General features: G+C 37.6%; 1 protein-coding gene across 1 annotated transcript in view; it reads right to left on the reverse strand.

Moving 5' to 3' along the window:
- GALNTL6 (polypeptide N-acetylgalactosaminyltransferase like 6) overlaps positions 1-20,914 on the reverse strand; it is a gene marked incomplete at both ends in the record, with an annotated part of 887,471 nt that overhangs the window by 226,484 nt on the left and 640,073 nt on the right. The gene's annotated exons all lie outside the window — the stretch shown is intronic.

Raw genomic sequence — 20,914 nt, forward strand, 5'->3', positions numbered from 1 at the left:
AATTCACAAAGCAATTTAGAAGGATCCTTCCATTTTTCTATGTCACTATCCTTTTTATTCCCATCTGTATTTCTGGATAATTTTTATAATGCCATTACACAAAGGATATGTGTAATATTTTTCATCCCCTTCTATGGTGACATGCAATATTTAGAGCATATGGCACAAGGCAGATGTAATTCAATTAGAAGGAAGAATCACCCTAGAAAATGTAACACCAAGGGCCTCCCTGTTGGCGCAAAGGGTGAAGATGCAAACTATGAAGCTATCTGCAGCCTCTGCAGCTCAAGTTTGATCCCCGGCCAGGGAGATACCCACATGGTGCAGCAGACCTCTCCTGTCTTGCCCGCTGCTCCCCTCAGCAGTGTATTTCAGTCAGTCTGCCTGTTCTGTTCCCTGCTCTGTCTCTGGTGAATCTTCTCACCCTCCACACCTCTGGCCTGTACCCCAGTTCTTGTATGCATAAATAAATCTTAAAAAGAAAAAAAGAAAGTGTAACACCAAGCCAACTGCACAGAAGACTGATTCATACTTGCCCTCGGCCATGACCACCCCACCCCATTAAAAAATTAAAAAAAAAAAGCAAGCATGCAAGTTCTTTAAAGATGAGCGGAATAGTATTAAGTGGAGGTAATATTCTAATTGAAATGGGCTAGCAGTGAGAAGTCATGTCCTTTTTCTCATTCTTTACCAGTAGAGGGACATGCTAAATAAAGGCATTCAGATCCCATACATCTTCAATCACTTTGATTTTAAAAAATATTGCCAGCCATTTTTATTTTTGTGTGTATTGTTTGGCAGAAGCTTTAACATTTAATAGTATGCTGGTGTTTCAGAGAAAAAAATAAACAATTGTTATTTTTAACCTATGATTGTTGTAAATATCTTCAATCTATGGATTTGGCAAACTGCTCTCATCAAGCATCCATGCTGCCTTCCCGGGACAGGGATGCTCTCCTTTCCTGAAAGGAAAGTTAAGGCAGGATGTAAAACATGTGTGCCTGATCATGGACTAAGTGTGTTATGCACATTGCTTCAGTTACTTTCCACTAGTGTCATTTTCTCCATTTTACAAACGAGAATACTAAGAATCAAAAAAATATTATAACTGATTCTAGGGCACCAAATCAAAAGTAAGGTATGGACTGAAACTTCTATGACTAAGATTTTTTTTCCTACTATGCCTTCATGTAGAAAATTCATCCTTGGTTCTCAGTTTCAGGCATGTAGACAAACCTAATTCATTCTGAATGTGTCTCCTTTTTATGGACGCAGAAAGGGCTAATTTGATGACTAGTTTCTATTCTAAACTGTGCTCCTCCACTGTAATTTAAATATATATTATTAAGCAGTTACAGAAAAATTAGCCCACAAGGGTAAATCCTTTTGATGCTTTTCAAGGGGGAAAATTCTGAATTCTGGCTTTTTGCCCATTATGATGTTGTAATTTAAATACCACAAACTGGAGAGTGATCGCACTGAGTTGCTAATGTTGAAACAGCTTGCATATATAATTGCTTTAATTGTTTAGGAAACTATATCTTTTAAAAAAGATTCTCTAATTCCTAAAACTTAGATTCCGTGGCAGTAATAAAATGATAGTGTTCCTAAATTCTGATGATTTTAACTCGGAAGCATCACTAGGTATTGCTCAAGGTAGACCTGGCATGTTGCCTTAAAAACATATGGGAGTCCCTCAAGGGGCTGTGCTCCTATATTTATAGAGAAGTATTTAAAAAGAATTGTTTCTTGTATGTTTCAATTTGCAATTATGATATGACAATATATAAACTAGTAAATGTGTATTTAGCAAAAAAAATACTGTAATTTAAACAACTTGCTTTTAAGTCACAAATTATTAACGATGATGGGGGAGGTTCTCTGTAAGTATCTGAACAATGGAGCTGCGTTTACTCAGTGCCTAAATAGGTCAGACTTTTTCTTTCTAACCACAATTTTTTTTTGTTGAGCTAACATTGACATAACATTGTATAAGTTTCAGGTATAAATCTTTCTACTTCCACACCTGTATTTTTCTGAGCATCACCCCAAGTCTAGTTTCCATTCACCACCACACAATTGACCACCTACCTGTTCCACCCACAGACCCAAACCCTTTCCTCTCTGGTGCCCACTATTTTGTTGTCACAATCTAAGAGTTTGTTTTTCATCTGCTTTGTTTCTTGATATTCCACACAATTCCACAAATTGTGAATAGTGTGAAATTTCTATTCACAATTTGAAGAGAGGTTTAAAACATGCCATTCTGCTACCTACTTGGTTTCTAGTGGATATAAACATGATTACATGCTAACAATGTTGCCTGTATTTCCATTTCTAAAACTATAGTTGTATAAATTTGAAAGCTTTCATAATTGAGCATCTGATGGCATGCCTTTCAATCACTGGAACAGAAAATGAGGTTCCTCTACAGAGAGAGATACAGAGTTGGATACACCTTGCCTCAGATTTTACTGTCATTTATCAATTGGAGTCTTCTGGGACTTTTCTGCTTTTAGGCGTGTTCTTGGGGACCCAAAATGTATTCATTTTTTCAAGTCAGTAAGTCTTTAGTAAATGATTTTCGTTTCTAAGGGTTCATGTATTTGATTCTAATATCTGAATTATGCAGGCATGGTAATTGTAGCTATCTGGTATATTGTATTTCATTCAATTGTAACAGCCCATCATTTGGTGCTAAAGTGGCATTTTCATTGATTCTCAAGAACTTTCTAATATTCATTTGACCAATGTTTGCTATAGTGCATAGGGATCAGCTCTAGCACATTGAACACTAGATGTCCATTCTGTAGAGAATGGACTTTGGTCCAATTTAAGGAGCACCAAGTTTGAGCCAGGTATAGTAAATATAGCTTTCCTAGAGTGCCATGATTTTTTTTTTAAGATTTATTTATTTATACAAGCACTGGGTACAGTCAGAAGCGCGGGAGGGTGAGAGAATTCACCAGAGCCAGAGTGGAGAGCAGAACAGGCAGACTGAAGAAGTACACTGCTGAGGGGAGCAGCGGGCACCACAGGAGAGGTCTGCCGTACCATGTGGGACCCTAACCGGTGGCCAGGGATCTAACTGGTGCTGCAGAGGCTGTGGGCAGCTTGGCAGCTCAGCACTCAACTGCTGCTCCACTGGGGAGGCCCTAGAGTGCCATGATTAACTGGAACATTTAAGAGCATAGCTCTTTCTAGCATGGTGCCTTTTATTGTTATAAATCTGCTCGTAATATTATTGAGCTATTAAGGAAGAAAATGGTTGAAAATATATTTTAGATAAGGCTTTATTTTGGCTACTGAAAATTAAATAATGCTGAATTTCTTGTAGCTAAGTGTCACATTTTCTCATATGGGATCATTAATGTTTAACACTGGTAGGATAACATTTGTGCTGAGGCCAAGGGATTTAGTTATTAAAATTTTCAATATATGGAGACATCTACAAATGTGCATTTGGTGTCTACTTAAAACCAACACACATTTATCAGGTGCCTTTTAACATATAAAAATATATAGCATATAAAAGATTAGATAAACTCAAAGCTTTAGGGCCTCTCTAGGGGTCTAAGGAAGGCCTGTGGGGTTAAGTCTGAATGCTTCCACCATGAGCGTCTGAGCTCAAACCCCAGCCAGGGAGCTAACACACATGGCGCAGCAGACCTCTCCTGTCTCACCCGATGCTCCCCTCAGCAGTGCACTTCAGTAGATCTGCCTGTTCTGCTCCCTGCTCTTCTCTGGTGAATCCTCTCACACATACCCCCAATACCTCTGGCCTACACCCCATATCTTCTACATAAAAAATAAACTCAAAGTTTCAATTCTATTCAAAAAATTTATAGCATAACTATGAAAGGCAAACTAAATTTTCCTATGTTGCCTTTTCCGTATTGAAACTGAGTAGAATGTTCATATTTGTAAAATGCAAAAGTCATGGCAAAGATTTTTTAAAAATCTACAAATCAAAAATTATTTGAAAAAGCCATGGCAAAATGTAACTTCTGGTTTGGTAAGTCTATTTGAAATTTTTGTTCCTAAGAAGTGCTACGGAAAAGAGAATTAAGCTTGGGGAAGCCCCTGAAAAGTGGATTACTATGGAACTGTGAATCCCTGAGAAATTAGGGGCAGGTGGTGGGACTGACCAAAAACTACCTGGGAGACACGGGGAGCAGTGCCACCCGGAGTGCCTGTAACCCAGCATATGAGGAGTATATCCCAGAGAGCCATAAATATATTGTTTCTTCACAAAGTCTTAGCATAAAAAAGTGTTACTTGAGCTGCTCTGTGACACAGTTGATGGACATCCTGGTGCAAGCCTTCATCTTATGAAACTGGCGGCTGGTCCATGCACCATATTTTCAGTAGCCTCAGCTTTGGCACTGTTGACATTTTTGGACCATGCAGTTCTTTCTTGGTATATAGAATGTACCAGAGTTCTGTGGCCTCTGGTCACTGGATGCCATTAGCACTTTGCCTCACTAAGTTGTGACAATGGAAAATGTCCAGAAACAGCCCTTATCCCATGGGTGGAGAGGACAGAACTATCCCAGTTGTGAGCCCCTGATCTAGACATTTAAGTCTACGTGATCTTTCTGTTGGTACCATTATAGCATCTGAAGGCCAAAGTATGGATGAATGACTAATTACCAGGGATTAATTGGGACCTCAGTGTTAATTGATTGCAAGGCAATACAACACACTGTTTAGAATAGTTCACAAAGCAATATGTAGTTCATCATACTTTTTCTATAGATGCATTCGAGTATATCCTAATTCAAGGAACTGAGCCTGATGTGTCACTGAAAATGGTTCTAATAGCCACATACTGGACCATCTAGTTATCTTTGCCATTATGAAAAGTAGCAAGTGAATTAAGTCCTGAAATTTAAATAGATATGCTAATTAAAAATGCCTTCTTAGAGGAAATGGAGGCATCACACTCCCAGACTTCAAACTATACTACAAAGCCATAATCATCAAAACTGCATGGTATTGGAACAAGAACAGACATACAGACCAATGGAATCGAATAGAAAATCCAGAAATAAACCCACAGATTTATGGTCAACTAATCTTTGACAAAGGAGCAAAGACTATGCATTGGAGCAAAGAAAGTTTGTTCAATAAATGGTGCTGGGAAAACTGGGTCGCTACATGCAAAAGAATGAAGCTTGACCACTACCTCACACCATACACAAAAATCAACTCAAAATGGATTAAAGAACTAGACATAAGACCTGAAACCATAACATACATAGAAGGAAATATAGGCGAAACACTACGGGATTTGCACATCAAAGACATCTTTACAGACACATCACCCAAAGCAGTGATAGTGAAGGCAAAGATAAACAGCTGGGACTACATCAAATTAAAGAGCTTCTGCACAGCAAAAGAGACAATAACAAAAACAAAGAGAAACCCCACCAACTGGGAGAACATTTTTGCACCCAACACTAATGATAAAGGACTGATCACAAAAATCTGCAAAGAGCTGATGAGACTCAACAACAACAAAGAAAATAACCCAGTCAAAAAATGGGCAGAAGAGCTAAAAAGAAACTTCTCTGAAGAGGAAATGCAAATGGCCAACAGGCATATGAAAAAATGTTCAACATCACTTGCAATCAGGGAAATGCAAATCAAAACTACCATGAGATACCATTTTACACCAGTGAGAATGGCACATATTAAAAAAACCAGCAACAACAAATGTTGGCGAGGGTGTGGAGAAAAAGGAACTCTTCTGCACTGTTGGTGGGAGTGCAAACTGGTCCAACCACTATGGAGAGCTATGTGGAGATTTCTGGACCTACTAAACATAGAGCTTCCATAGGATCCAGCAATTCCACTCCTAGGTATTTACCCAAAGGACACAGAAACATCCATTCCAAAGAACACCTGCACCCCTATGTTTATAGCAGCACTGTTTACAATAGCTAAGCTTTGGAAACAACCCAAATGCCCAAAAATAGATGACTGGATCAAGAAGATGTGGTCCATATATACCATGGAATATTACTCAGCATTCAAAAAAGATAAACACATGCCATTTGCAGCAACATGGATGGCGCTGGAAGGGATCATGCTCAGCGAAATAAGCCAAAAAGAAAAAGAAAAATACCGGATGGTCTCACTCATAGCAGGAATCTAGAAAACTTAAATAAGGGACCAGGAAAATGAATAACTATAAGAAAGTGAAAATCAAAATCAACAAAAAACTATGAACCAGAGACACTTTTAGGGGGGCGGGGGCGGGAGGGGAGGGATTGGGGTCAGAATGGGGGGTGCAATTGTATGGGGAATATAACAATAAAATTTATAAAAAAAAAAAAAAAATGCCTTCTTAGAATGTCACTTATTATGTATTGGAATGTTAGAGAACTGTATGCCTGTGACAAACTCATCTCTGAATACAAAAGACATAAGTTTGCTTTCTTCTAGTTATTCACAAATAACAGCAATAATAACACTAGCAACACAATGTTTGGAAAGTGTGCTTCTCAGAATGCCTTCACAGACCTTATTTCCTTTCATCCTTCGCTCAGGATCTCGATCTACTGTTTGCAGGATCTGTATTCTCTCTGCTGGTCTTTCCATTATAATAGAAGCAGAGATAGCGATCATGGGAACATATCAACATTGGTTCTTACACACACACATACACTGATGTGGTTTTTGTTATGGGCATTGTCCTCTGAAGGTATATGAGGTTTGGGTTTTTTTTTTTTTTAATTCTTCCTGATAAATGAGCTTGTCTCCATTGCAGAGAAGAAAAAATAAAATCGCTAGACTTCAAATAGTGAATTCACAAGCATTTTTGTTTTATTGGATAAATTAGATATTCTAGATTAGTCTGAAACGAGGTTTTCATTAAAGGGTTTTATAGACTGGCTTTTAGGACTGGGTTAATTTTTCACCTTTTTTGTGCAAATGTTACACTTAGAGTTGTTAGTTAGCAGTGCTGAAAAAAGGAATAGTGTGGAGAATTAAATCTCAATAGCCCACCTAACTGTTCAGGTCCTTCAAATGCACACAATTTTATATTTGAATCACAGAAGTTTTTCATGTTAAAATACATGATGTGTAAATTCTGTTGTAATGTATTTAAGATAATATGTCCTTACGCTCATTCGTTCTGTAAGTGAGCCTTACCACACTCCCCTCCTCCATTCATCTTGATTTTTCCTGAATACTGAGTTTCAAATCAGTAATTTTAATTGGCCTATGTATTGACTAAAGGGATCTGTCTGTCTGCCACTGAACTGTAACCGAATTAATTGAATCTGTGTGGTTCCACTGGGTAGGCGGTTTTCAGAAATAGTTGATTCTTTCTTGACCCAAGTTCCCTTATTCAGTATTCTCTCTCTGTCATGTCACTTATCGATTTTCCATTTGAACACTTTTTTTCTAGTCCTTCTCTGCTAAATTAAAACAGTTACTAGATTAGAAACAATGGTTGGAAAGATATTTAGAACATAGCAATTTGTGAAACCAGCATGTAACAGCAAGTATTTTGGGTGCTTTATAATTTATGGAGCCTCATACTTCCAACAATAGTTGGGGGTCATCCTTACTACAGTAGTCTGACTTGGCTCCAGAACCTCCACACTGCCATATGGCAGGGAGCAAATTGGTCCTAAGGTGTATCAGCACCATAATGGTGAGACCCTTTCTTTTCATGAGGGTTCCCACAGCTGCCTGTGCCACCCTCTTGTGAAGCAGAAAGGGGAGGCCCCCCAGTGTGAACTGTGGGCCTCTACACCACTGAAAAAACACCTCACTTCTTTCTCCCATTCTGCACTTATTTGAAAGGATATATACAATCCCATGTGCACTGCAGCACTATTTATAACAACCAAGTTATGGAAACAAGCCGGGTGTCCAGGGACAGATGAGTGGATTAGGAAGACATGGTAGATAACACAACAAATACTACTCAGCATAATCCCCGCCATGGTGTCACAATGGACAGTGTTCTTCTTTTTCATTACTAAGTGAAATACATCAGGAGATGGAGAAATAGCTCATGGAATACAGAGTGAAATAAATCTTTCAGATTTATTTTAAATCACAGATACCTGAGGTGATGGAGGGTGGAGAGCAAAGTGTGACGGGAGCACAATGGACTATGGTGGAGGATTACAGGTCGTATGGTGGGTGTGCTGTGGACCTGTACCTCTTAATTATACACAATGTTATAAATCAGTGTTCCCGCAATAAAACGAAACAGCTATTAAATCTGCTTCACTTTGAAAACAACTTATAATGCAATGTTCATAAATTCTTGTTACAATTTTACTTGAACCATTTTTAATTACATACCCTATCTCTTTTATCTATTTCTAATTAGACACCCACCCAGACAACCTCACCCCTTCCTCTATACAACAACAGACATTGTGGAAAAACATTGCTTGTTAAACCTTACATCTACTCCTAGGCCTCATCTTACTGGACAGGATTGACCACTTTCTGTTACTGAAACACTTTTCCTGCCTTCCAGGAAACCCACACTCTTGTTTTCCTTCTGCTTCCCTAACAGCACCTGCTTCCTGCTCATCAACCTGACCTCTAAACACAGCACTGCCCAAGGGCTCAGTCCTGGGCCTCCTATCTTCTTAGTTATTCCTCAGGGAATTCTCCCAGGTTAATGGCCTTCAATGCCATTTCTGTGTGGATAATGCACAGATGTCCAGTGCAGACCTTGCCCTTGAAGTCCAACTGCATACTTGTATATCCAGCTGCCTACTCCGCACACCCACTCAGAAACCTAATGATCATGCCCCAATTTGGACATTAGCATGTTTAAAATAAACTATTCCAAACCCGCTCCTCTCAGTAAGTGGAAACGCCATTGTTCCTGTTGTTTCGCTCTAATCCCTGGCAATTATCCTTGGGCCCTCTCCTTTTCTTCGAGCATATATTCAATTTGGCTTCCTTTCATTCTGTATTCAACCCAGAAGGATCTCTTTAAAATGCAAGCTCACTGAGTTAGTACCACAGTTCAGCTCAAAATCTTTTAAAAGCTCTCCATCTCATCTGGAGCAAAAGGAAAATTCCTTTCAAAGGACTCCAAGACTTGGAAGGATCTGAACACGCTCCTCTCCCTGTTTTCATTCAGCTCTAGACACAAAGGGCCCATTTCTTTTTATGGACATTGCACATGGTGCTCTTCTGCCTGGAATGCTCTCCCCTAGACCACAGGGCGCACACTTTCACAATCTTACACAGACTTTGGGCTGTGATCAAATGTTGTGGGATTATTTCTTGACTGGTATTTTCAAGTTCAATCATATTCCCCCTACCACAGATGTATTTATCGTCCCTGCCTTACTTTGCCTGATGGCACTTAAACGCACACACTCTTATTTTATAAACGCTTACTGAGAGCTTCTTTCACTGGACAGCAGTTCAGTGCTGTTCACTGCACCTCACTGTGGATCCACTCTGCCTACAGGAGTGCCTGGTATATAATGGGAGTCCCATAAATAACTGCTATATGTTCAGTGATTGCTGAATAAATATTAAACATAATTAGTATTATACTGAAAGCATAGGATTCTTAGCTTGCATTTTGTGTAGTATCAGCATGAGTCAATTAGGTGTTTCCCTTATACCAATGAAATAAATCTTGAGAAAACAATTTTTTATATTATAAACATTATCATTTCAGTAATTTTCATCAAAAAGTCTAATCAAATAGGACCAGTAACCCCATATTTCAAATCAAAAGCATTCTTTCTCTGGAAGGCAATTACCCCTAAACTCAATAAATTTATATCAGATTTTAGAGGCTTGGAATCAAAGCAGGAGATAGTTAAAATAACTTGACTCCATATTAATTACAAGTTTTCTTTTTTTAATGTAAAATTTTGTTGACAGCAAGGAAACAGATTTATGTGTACTGGGATACCATAGAGATAGTATAAGATATAATGTATTAATTTTCTCTTTCTTGGACATTTGGTGGTATGCAACTTTTTACTATCACAAATAAAACAGGTGAAAATCCTTGTGCTTGTTTTTAAAAATCTCTGGGCCTCTGTTGTGGTGCAAGGGGTTAAGTCGCAGCATTATTAAGCTATCCACAGCCACTGAGCTTGATCCCTGGCCGGCCAGGGAGCTACCCACATGGCATAGCAGACCTCTCCTGCTCTCTCACTGCTCCCCTCAGCAGTGTATGTCAGTCAGTCTGCCTGTTCTGCTCCCCACTCTGTCTCTGGTGAATCCTCTCACCTCCCCCTCCCCATTCCTCCCCACCCCAAACACACCTGTGGCCTGTGCCCCAGTTTGTATGCATAAATAAATCTTTAAAAAAAAAAAAAATCTCTGACTTCTTCATAAGTGAGTAAATGCAAATCAAAATACGAGAACATTTTTGAGACTGTTTTTACATTTGCCAAGTTGCTTTCCAAAAACATTGCTCTAATTTTCACTCTCTGACAGAAATAGCATGCTCTTTTCCCTCACACCCTGCCAACAATAGGAATTATCTTAGAAAAGCAATTATCACTAAATTTGTGAGTTAGAATGTATCTATTAAAGCAATTTACACTTTATTAGTGAAGTTTAGTGCTTTTCATATGTTTATTAGTCATTTAAAATTTTCTTTTGTGAATTGCCAGCTTTTTCTTTACCCCTTAGTTTTTGTCATTTTTTATTCACATACAAAAGCTTCTTAAATTGCATACATCAAATTTATCAGCTCCTTTATGATTTCTTGCTTGATTTTTACCGTTTTGTTTTTCTAATTGTCCTGTTGTCTCATTCTTTTTGAAACATTTAAGTCTATAATTTATTCTGCCATAGTACACTGGCACTGAATACTATAAAATTGTATAAAATATCAGTGCCAGTGTAGAATTTCATACCACAGGCATCTGGGGCCCCACAGGGCATTCTGAGCTGAGGCCCTGGCTGCTGATGACACAGCACTTCAGAGAATAAAAACATCAAAACAAAGCTCACCTGCTCCCAGTCTCTAAACTGTTTGATTCCCAGACTGAACAAATCCTCAGCTGTTTCCCTTACAGGCACCTTTGTTGTGTGCACATTAAAGGCAGGTTATGGAAAATCCAGCTGAAGACCTGTCTTGGAAAGTAGCTTTCTGAAATAAAGTATGCGCCCTAAACTTTTTCTAAATGACCGAAAGTCACTTTTGACTTCTTTCTCTTTGTGCATTGGTGGGGAGACCGAGGATTGCTCAGCCCTGGGAGAGCCAGGACTCTGCTGGGTAGTGTGAGGAGGGTAGATAGGTGAGCAGCTGCAGGTGGGGTCTTGCACCTCTTGTGACTAGGACCCAAGATCATGCCTATGGACATGAAAACACTCAGGGTAAGCCAATAAAAGTAGAAAAGACTATTCAAAAGAATGCCTTTCCAAAAAGCTCTACATTTTTTCATCAGAAGAAATGCCTTAAAACCTTGATATGATCCAGCAATTCCACTCCTACCCAAAGGATGCAAACCTTTAATTCCCACCTCTGTTGGAATAAAGGTCCCTAAGGTGGGCCTCCCTGGTGGTACCAGGGGTTAAAACGCAGCCACTGCAGCATGAATTTGATCCCCAGCCAGGGAGGTGACTCACATGGTACAGCAGACCTCTCCTAACTCACCTGCTGCTCCCCTCAGCAGTGTATTTCAGTCAACCTGCCTGTTCTGTTTCCCACTCTGTCCTTAAGAAAACAAAAATCCCTAAGGTATATTCAGTCACAAAACATGGTCCCTGAATTTCTCAGCAGCAAAAAAGAGGTAGATTTTGAAAGGGAACGAGGTAGGAACAACATAAGTCAGCTGAGGATTTTCCAGAGGAATGTTAAGCGATTTGTGCTTTTCAGCAGAAGCTATAAAATTATGATATGATCAGAGTATGATACAACTTTTAACATATATCCAGAATCAGACCACTTATTTTACTTCCATAAATATCACTCAGCCTCACTATCTGTTGCCTAGAATATTGCAAGAGCCTTCATTGGAGGGCTTATTGCTGCCTGTCATTTTATTACTGTCAACATATAAGAACTCAACACTTGTACTCAGAATTCTGCAAGAACTCATCACTCCTCCCAGAGTAAAATCCCATGAAATTGACTATGATCTGGTGCCCAGCCCCTCAGACCTCTTTTCTCACCCAAGCACACGTTTGTATATTTAATATTTTTGTATATGTTGGATAAGGAAAAAACACATCTCCTTAATTAAAAACAAAAAAACAGATATTAGCTCATAAATTAAGATTATTTTCAGACCACAGGGCAATTAATGTTAGAGGCAATAAATCTTCATGTATTTAGAAACAAAAAATGTATTTTAAAACAGACCATGGGTTAAAGAAATAATAATGGACATTTTAAAGACACTAGAACTAAAAGTAAAAACATTACATATAAAAATTTGTAGGATCAGCAGAAATAGGGTTTCAATGGACATTTCTGAAAATTGATGTGATAAATGTCCAATTTTAAATTTCTTAATAGAAATTTTCTAAAAAGTTAAAGGAAGTAGATAATGGTAGATGTATAATGATGAAAGAAAATAGATCAAATAAGTTGGTTTCTAAATGACTAAGACAATACAAACTTTAAGTGAGAGCGATAAGGACTGAGAATAAGAGCAAGGGAGTAAAAGAATTGTCTTTCATGATATGGAACAAATTCTACAGAAAAGAATTACTTTTATAACTGGCTCAGAAGGAATAAATTCTATGACTATTTTAAAAGATTTCTTGAAAAGAAATGTAAAGGTGATGTAATGGAGAAGTTATTCCGTATTTCAAGGATCACATAATTAGACTCTCACAATCACCATCCCCAATTCATGGTAAAAGACTAGTTTGATGTTGATATCAAAGCCAGAAGAAGAGATGAAATAAAAAATACTCAAAATCGATATTAGTCATTTAAAGAGATGCATATTTCTTACATATAATAGAAATATAAAAGTGTATAAGAAGGTAACATACCGGGACCATTTGAATTTGTCCCAAGAATGGAAATATGGGTTCATTTTCAGATTTTCCCATTTTTAGTCATCACATTGATCAAAAGACGAAAAATCTCACAATATGTAAAAGAAACATGCAATTAAATTCAACACTCATTCAAAATAAAAAAAAGACTGCAATATAAACCAACTTTCTTAACCTGATAATATTTACAAATATTCTAAATGGAAAAGTTTACAAAACATCCTTTTTAACATTCAAGACAAGACCCCTAAAAATAAAGTATAAGAATGTGAAATGTGTAAATAAAACTATCAGTCTTGTAAAAGAATTTGGTTGTTATACATAGAGCTCAATACTACAAAAAATTATGACAAATGAAAGAACTTAGTAAGAGAGTTAACCTAGACTCAACTGCAAGTAACAAACATCTAGAAAAAACATTTGTAAAGAAAATGATACCATTTTATAAAGGCAACACAAACTGTAAAGTGCCTTAGGAATATATTCAACACATTTTGTAGGGGCCTGTATGGAGAAAAGTATAAATGTTATGGAAGCATAATAAAGGTGACTTAATAAAAGGAGAGGTAATACAAAGTAGGATGCAGGGAATGAGAAGAAATGTGAGAGATGGGATGTTCATGAATAAGAAGATGAAATAATCACATTTGTCAAGTCTCCTGAAAACATCTATAGATTCACTACAATTCCAATAAACATTGCAATGGGTGTGTTTGTGTGTGTGGAATTTGACAAGCTGACAACACTGATATTAAAAAATAAAAACCTAGACTAGCTAAGACATACTTGTAATCTATGATTTAAGGAAGTAGTGGGGGGCAGTGTAAAATGACTTTTTCTGACTGCTTATTCTCTTCATTACCTATCATGTTGTTATCCAAACCAGTAATGATATGAACATTTTTATTTGATTTTTATACCTCAGGTTTACTGTATATTAATCTTGAGTCAGTCACCCAATCCAAGAATTAGAACCTTATTTGCATACAATCTTTGAATTACAAATGCAGTGGGCCCTTTTTAAATGAGTGAATTTGTGTTATTGCTTGCTTACTGTGCCTTGTCCTTTCTTCTGGAAAAGAGAGCTGGCAATAATTTTCCTTTGTGGACCCTCCATTCCTTGTAACCCTAATCAGACTGCCAGCTAAGATTGTTGTCAACCTCTGCTACAGCTAAGGGTGAAGTGTGATTCAAGTCCAGCCACTCAGATTTTCTTTTCCAGAATTTTGAATGCTTGAACTCTGGAGATACTGCTGGCTATCTCCTGTTAATGAGAGTCCCAGACTTGGTTCCTTTAATCTTCCTTGAGTTCTATGAGAAACTCAGTTGCCTTCCAAGAAATCAAGTTCTTTTCCTTATGTTAGCCTGAATCAGTTTCAGTTGTTGGCTTGTCTGCTACCAAGATTTATAGCAACTACTTTCTATATTGAATTTAATTGTCTATGTGACTAATGACTCAACTTCGTAGATATATGAATATCTGAGGTCTTAAGTCTAGGCTCATCAAGCTTCTAATGACACATTCCTTACCAAGGAAAACTCCACACTACTGAAAAGTCAATTTATTCAACTGGAATCAATGAACAACTCTTCAACCTCCTTTGAAAGTTTATCAATAAATAAGATGAAAGATGTGTTGAAAAGACACCCACGGCATCTCTAAAGGAAAATAAAATCTACTACATAAGCTATATTGCTGAATTTCTACTTCTTAGGTAGAGGTTTTGAGACTTGTTCCATGAGGCCTCAGGCTCCTTGAGCCCCATATGTAACAATTTTTCCCTTCTTAGAGGAGACAGATGGAATTAACAGACTGCTATGGTGTCTGCTAAAATGAACTACGCTTCCCCTCTCTCCACAGATACACTGCCTGTCTACATCAAGGGAGAAAACCATATAGTATCTCAAATTTATATTTAAAAAATCTGCTTTGTTTAGAAATCACTCTTATTTGCTTTGTATGTCTTTGTAAAGCAAAAGGAAGAAATCTCTGTTCAAAAGTAAGAAGCGTGAGTAGATGTCAACAGGGCTAATAATTTCTGCAGAGTGCAAAGTAACAAGTGCTGGGGTGAACATCTCCCTGGCCTCTTCCTTTTCACAAGGGCACCTCCTTGTCCCCTAGATGTTTGACAGAGGAAAGCAGGATGCGGTTTCTACCAGGTAAATCACACTAGCTCTGAGTCCCCGGGTGACTAGACAATTGAGTCCTATCTTCATTGGAAAACTATGAACAGTGCCTTTCAGGATAGCAAGTGAATAATATATGATAACAATCCCACTGCAATTATGTCCATTCAAATTAGCACCTTTGGTCATTAACCACTCAACCAGTTGCAAACCCCCATCATTTTGATCAATACCGTAAACGACCATGTTGTTTTTAACAACATTATTTGTCTTGTCAAGGTCTAGGGGCACCATTGCATTTTGACCAGCCGTAACTATAGACATGAAAAGGAGCAATCAAATTATTTTCATCTAAATCAAGCCAGTGAGGCTATGTTGACTTTTTTTGGTTATCTTTTTCTTTGAATAGGGTTAAAATAATTTTAATAATCTGCATTAGAATCAATCATTAGCAATGTTTGGTAGGTTGTTTTGGACTGAATTTTCCCCATTATTGATAAATACTTTTGGACAGATAATTATTATGATTTTTATTTTTATTATGATTTTTTATTATGATTTTTTTCAGTAATTGCCTTTATAGTTTTTATTCCCCAAGACTTGGAGTTAGAGTGTCTTCATGCTTATACTATTGTGGGCTTCAATTGCTTCTTATTAATATTTGGCTTAACTTTTCAGAAAAAAGCCAAAGAAATATAAAATTTTATATAATATATAACATGTATTTATTGTACATTGCAATATATGTATTTATATTATGTATTTATAGTATATTATAATGTACAATAAATACATATGTGTATATATTAAGTCATATCTATATAACATGATATATATCAGTATTTTATCATTGGCCCTAAGTACTAAGCTTATTCAGAAGAACATAATTTAAAATGCCCTTTTACGTGTTCATAGCACATCTATTGCTATATAACTCTTTGTGGCTATGTTCTCGCTCATGGTTATAATATCTGCTCATATCCCTTTTTGGAATTAGTGAAGATTTGAGGATGTGGCATTTCAGTCCTTCACATTATATGAACTCATTCCCTTTAAACTGTTTTTACTGCAGATTTATTTCTAGGAGAAAGTAGTTGCTTTTACCATCCTCTATGAAAACCTCAGAGAAGGTAATTTGTAAGTGAAGCTCATTTCTCTCCCTGGACCAAACAGCTATGAAAGTTACTGTGATAAACTAGACCTGATGTGTATGTTTATGTGTGTATGATATATTAAGTGAGTCTAATTTAATTCTGTGTTTAGTCAAACTATGTGTGCATGTATTACTTATTTGTGTGTATGTATGTGTGTGTATGTTCATATGTAAATAAATGTATATATAAACATAAACACACATATGCATATATCAGGATGTTGAAATGAAGTGTTAACAGAGGTGTAAAACATTCCCATGCAGAATTTGCAAAATAGATGTTGGGGGAAATTGTTTAGATGACTTTATACTTCTCGTCCTTATTGATGTCATAAAAATGGTCAGTCATTAGAAATTAGGAAAGAAATCTTGACATTTCTTTGGAGCAAGTTGTTTGATGTGGCTCCCCTGCTTTACAGGTGATGGGGTGGGAGGAACTTCTAAGATTATTAGTTTTCCAGGGAATCACCTGGAGAGTTTATATTGATTCATCCCTTCTCTTCCCCAAACACAGCCTGTTTAGGTCAAAGTGAATTATAGCTGAGTCACCTTTGAGCATCCAGAGCTTGACAGTTGTCTGGGCTGGCTCATGGCAGCAGAGTATAGGACTGTATTTTTAAAAATAACCATGCTTCCAGGGTTTGTAAAGGGAAAAGAAAATATGCAGCTATATATGAGGCAAAACTCACAATAGGCGACCCCAGATTCTGTCCAAGAGTTCTGGGTAGGGGAACCACAACTAGCTGGGGTACTGACACAATTGTCCAGGCTTAGTGAACACAAGGGGGAAGTTTCCAGCTCAGGGACCTCATGATAGTGCATGAGAGCAGGAGGAAAGCTCTGAACACCCACCAAGCCCAGAAAGACAGAATATCACCAACTCCACTCCAGGCAGACCAAACTACCTCTGGGAATCAAATCACTCTATTCTTAAGATGGGAAGGGGCTTCTCAGACCCAGAGGAAGAGGAGCTGGTAAAATCCAACTTATTAATTTGGAGGAGCTATTCCTGCATTAAGCCTGCCCTGGGGGACAGGTAAGGCATCAACCTCAGAGGCACTAGAGAGTTTTGATAATCAGATAGGAGAGGACAGCTGAATTACAGAATCAAGGCTAGATTTGTGACTTAATGAGACTGAAGCACTCTTTAACTGCTTTGGAGTGAGCACACTATTATGAAGTGGATTTTTATCAAGGCGCCTGGGAAGATCTAGGTCACTGAACAAGTTTGTAAGAACAGAAATCAAAAATGAAAACTCACCCTCTGATTGCTCTCTGGGACTCATGCTTGACACCCAGAAAAACCACTAGCTAGGTGACACTGTGTGGCTCCGTCTGGAAGTCTAAAGATGTGCCATCAGAGCAAGTTTTAATAATACAGTGTATTTACAATTGTCTCATCTCATCCTTTCTCCTAATTATCTTATAAGTACTGCTTTCCATTCCAGGCTTTATTACTTCTTTGTGTAGATAAACCAAAGTGATACTCAAGTTCTTTATATCTTAACAAAGCCCTTCTTCCAATAACAATTATTTTCTCTCATCATTTACTTGTCCTCCTGATCCATTTCTTTCTTTTAATTATCTACTTGTGACTTTTTAAAAAAACTTTGTAATTATTACTTAGCTTCAATTATACACTTAAGCTTTAACATATTCAACTGCTCTCCAGTGAAACATACTGTTTATTTAGTGTTTTTCTCTTAATACTTAGAGATCAATGTCTTTTTTCCTTGTATTCCACCTGATTGGTCTCACTGGGGAGTTAGACATGGGTGTGGGAGGAGAGGCATGTTAGCAATAGGAGACCTATGTTCTGATCCCCATTTTTGACATCCAGACTTGCAATTCTATTGCTAACTGTGCCTTTATGTCTGCTTTATTCCTCCTAGCTTATTATAACCGATCACCCTCTCTTCAAATGCTATGTGATTTATTCGTTTATTTAAGAGGCATCCCTCATATTTTCAATTCAAATCTTAAATATTATTTGAGGAAGCAAAAGGAAAAGATGTTTGAAAATTTTTAAACATTCTGAAAAATTCAGGATGACTAACCCAATAGTTCAGAGTGATTTGCAAAAATTAAGTTTTTTCCCCCAATTTTTGCACTTTGGCAAATAGAAAGACATCTTGATTTGTGATTAGAAAACTCATTAGGAGATTGGAAATTGACAGGTACAATTAGAACAATTTCACTAAGAGTTTTCTTATACTGACAGAGTCACACACACTATCATTGATCAAGAGACAATAAATGAATAATACATGACATAGAGGACAAAGGTGTGCTCACATTCAGGAGAGGAACCTTGAAAAATTTAATGACTTGGGTGAAACAAATTAGAAAGAAGGCATACTCCATCAAGTATGGAAAAAATGAAATAACAGAGAGGAATCCCTGGGAGAGAAGAAGAAACTGCATGGAGAGGAAATAACGAGTCAGACCTCACAATGGAGCTGTAAGGTCTGCTGGTATTGTCGGTACTTTTGGACACTTTTATGTCATTGATAAAATTTTCTTTTCCACTTGATCTCAAGGTCTACAGTAGGATGATTAGACTAATATAAAATATTAAACAGAATAGCATCATGGAAAAGTACAGGGGGTCAGGAAAATGATTAACTCTAAAAGATAATCTTGGAATTGATGAATGATTGATATAGCCCTAAGAATGAATGAGTAATGCAAAATATACCTTACATTCATCTCTCACTGTTTACTTGTCTTTCCTGTTTTTTTTTTTTTTGGCTTCAATAAAGTTAATTATTACATCTTTTTTTGTCTGGTGTTCTGATTTTTTAAACTTTTACTTCCTATGTTTTCTGTATCTATGGCATAAAAAGAGAAGAGAAAGTGGACTAGTTTAATTTATAAGATTTCCTCTATGCCTTAGGAACTGTGATGGGCACTTTATATGATATCATTTAATCTTTACAAAAATTCACAAGGTACATAGAATTATCTTTATTTCTCTGATGATGGCTCTCAAGCATGATTTGCCAAAGATTACATAGTCAGTGAATGGCCAAACTCAATATTCTTTTCACTACATAATAGTGATTTGAAAAGAATTGGTAATCATAATTATGAACACTCTGGAGTCATCAAAGAAAAAGATTAATAGCCCATGAGTAATATTAGTTTAATTTAAAAGAGTAGAAATAGCTCTCCTTAACAATCAACCCACTGAAATTTATCACTGGAGGTAGAAGTAGTACAAAATGCTCACTGGTCCACAAGAAAGCATGTTCCTTTTGTGGGTTTCTTCCTCTAGGAAGGAACAGCACACCTATAGGGCTCAGCTATGGAGCAAAAACTCTCATTTTCCTCATATTTGTTCCAGTCTCTGCTGAGAGATGAGATGCTTTCCCTGGCTTGCTAGTTCCATAGATTGCTGGCTTCTCCCTGGTTGCTAGTTCCATAGATTGCTGGTTTCCACTCACTTACACCCAGCACTGCAAAGTCATTTACAGAAACAGCACCACTACTTGCCAATCTGCCTTCTCTGAACCACTCAAATACACTTCTTTAGCCATCAGTACACAGGCTGCTTTTGTTAGAAAGGTTTTTGTTCCCAAAGGAATTTTTATATAATCTGTGTCAATATTATTGTAAATTATCTCAAACTTTCCCATTCTAGTTTTTTTTTTTTTTAAATACAACATAGTAATAAAGCTAGGGGTTTCTTAGGTCTTCTACTTCCCATAAAAGCTAAATAAAGGCATAAAAAGGCAATTTATAAAAGAACTACTTAGTAATATGGTGTTTAAAAGTAGTTTAATCTTAGAAAAATTAAAATTTAAACATGATTTTCATATGTAATATTTGAAAATAATTTAAAAATTAATATAACTGATTCTACAAAAGGAGTTATAAATGGATACCTTTCTTTTTTTAAATTAATTTATTTATTTACTTGTTAGTTTGTTTATACAAGCACTGGGTACAGTCAGAAGTGCCGGAGGGTGAGAGAATTCACCAGAGCCAGAGCGGGGAGCAGAGCAGGTAGAAGGACCGAAGTACACTGCTGAGGGGAGCAGCGGGCGGCAGGAGAGGTCTGCGCGCCATGTGGGACCCTCCTCCAGTGGCCGGGGAGCAGCCGGGGATCGAACCGGTGCCGCAGAGGCTGCGGGCAGCTTCGCAACCCAGCGCTCAACCGCTGCGCCACCGGGGAGGCCCTAAATGGATACCTTTCTGACATAAGTATAAATTGATATCCGCTTTATGGAAAGTAATTTGTTAATGTATATCTTTAAGAGGATCTGGGGTCTCACTGATGGGGTCTAGGGGTTAAGTCTCAGTGCCATCACCTCTGTGGTCTGAGTTCAATCCCTGGCCAGGGAGCTGACCCACATGGTGCAGCAGACCTCTCCTGTCTCGCCCACTGCTCCCCTCAGCAGTGTATTTTGTCAGTCTACCTGTTCTCTTCCCCACTCTGTCTCTGGTGAATCTTCTCACACCCACATCTCTGGTCCACACCCCAGTTCTTCTATGCAAAAAAAAAAAAAAAAAGAAATTAAAATAACCCCTGGGGCGTTCAATGTACTTTAAAAAAAAAATCTTTAAAATGATCTACTTTAGGGGCCTCCCTGGTGGTGCAGGTGGTTGAGCTGTCTGCAGCCTCTGTAGCACAGGTTCGATCCTGGCAGGCCA

Source organism: Talpa europaea (assembly GCF_964194135.1).
Source record: "Talpa europaea genome assembly, chromosome: 4".
NCBI lineage: Eukaryota > Metazoa > Chordata > Mammalia > Eulipotyphla > Talpidae > Talpa > Talpa europaea.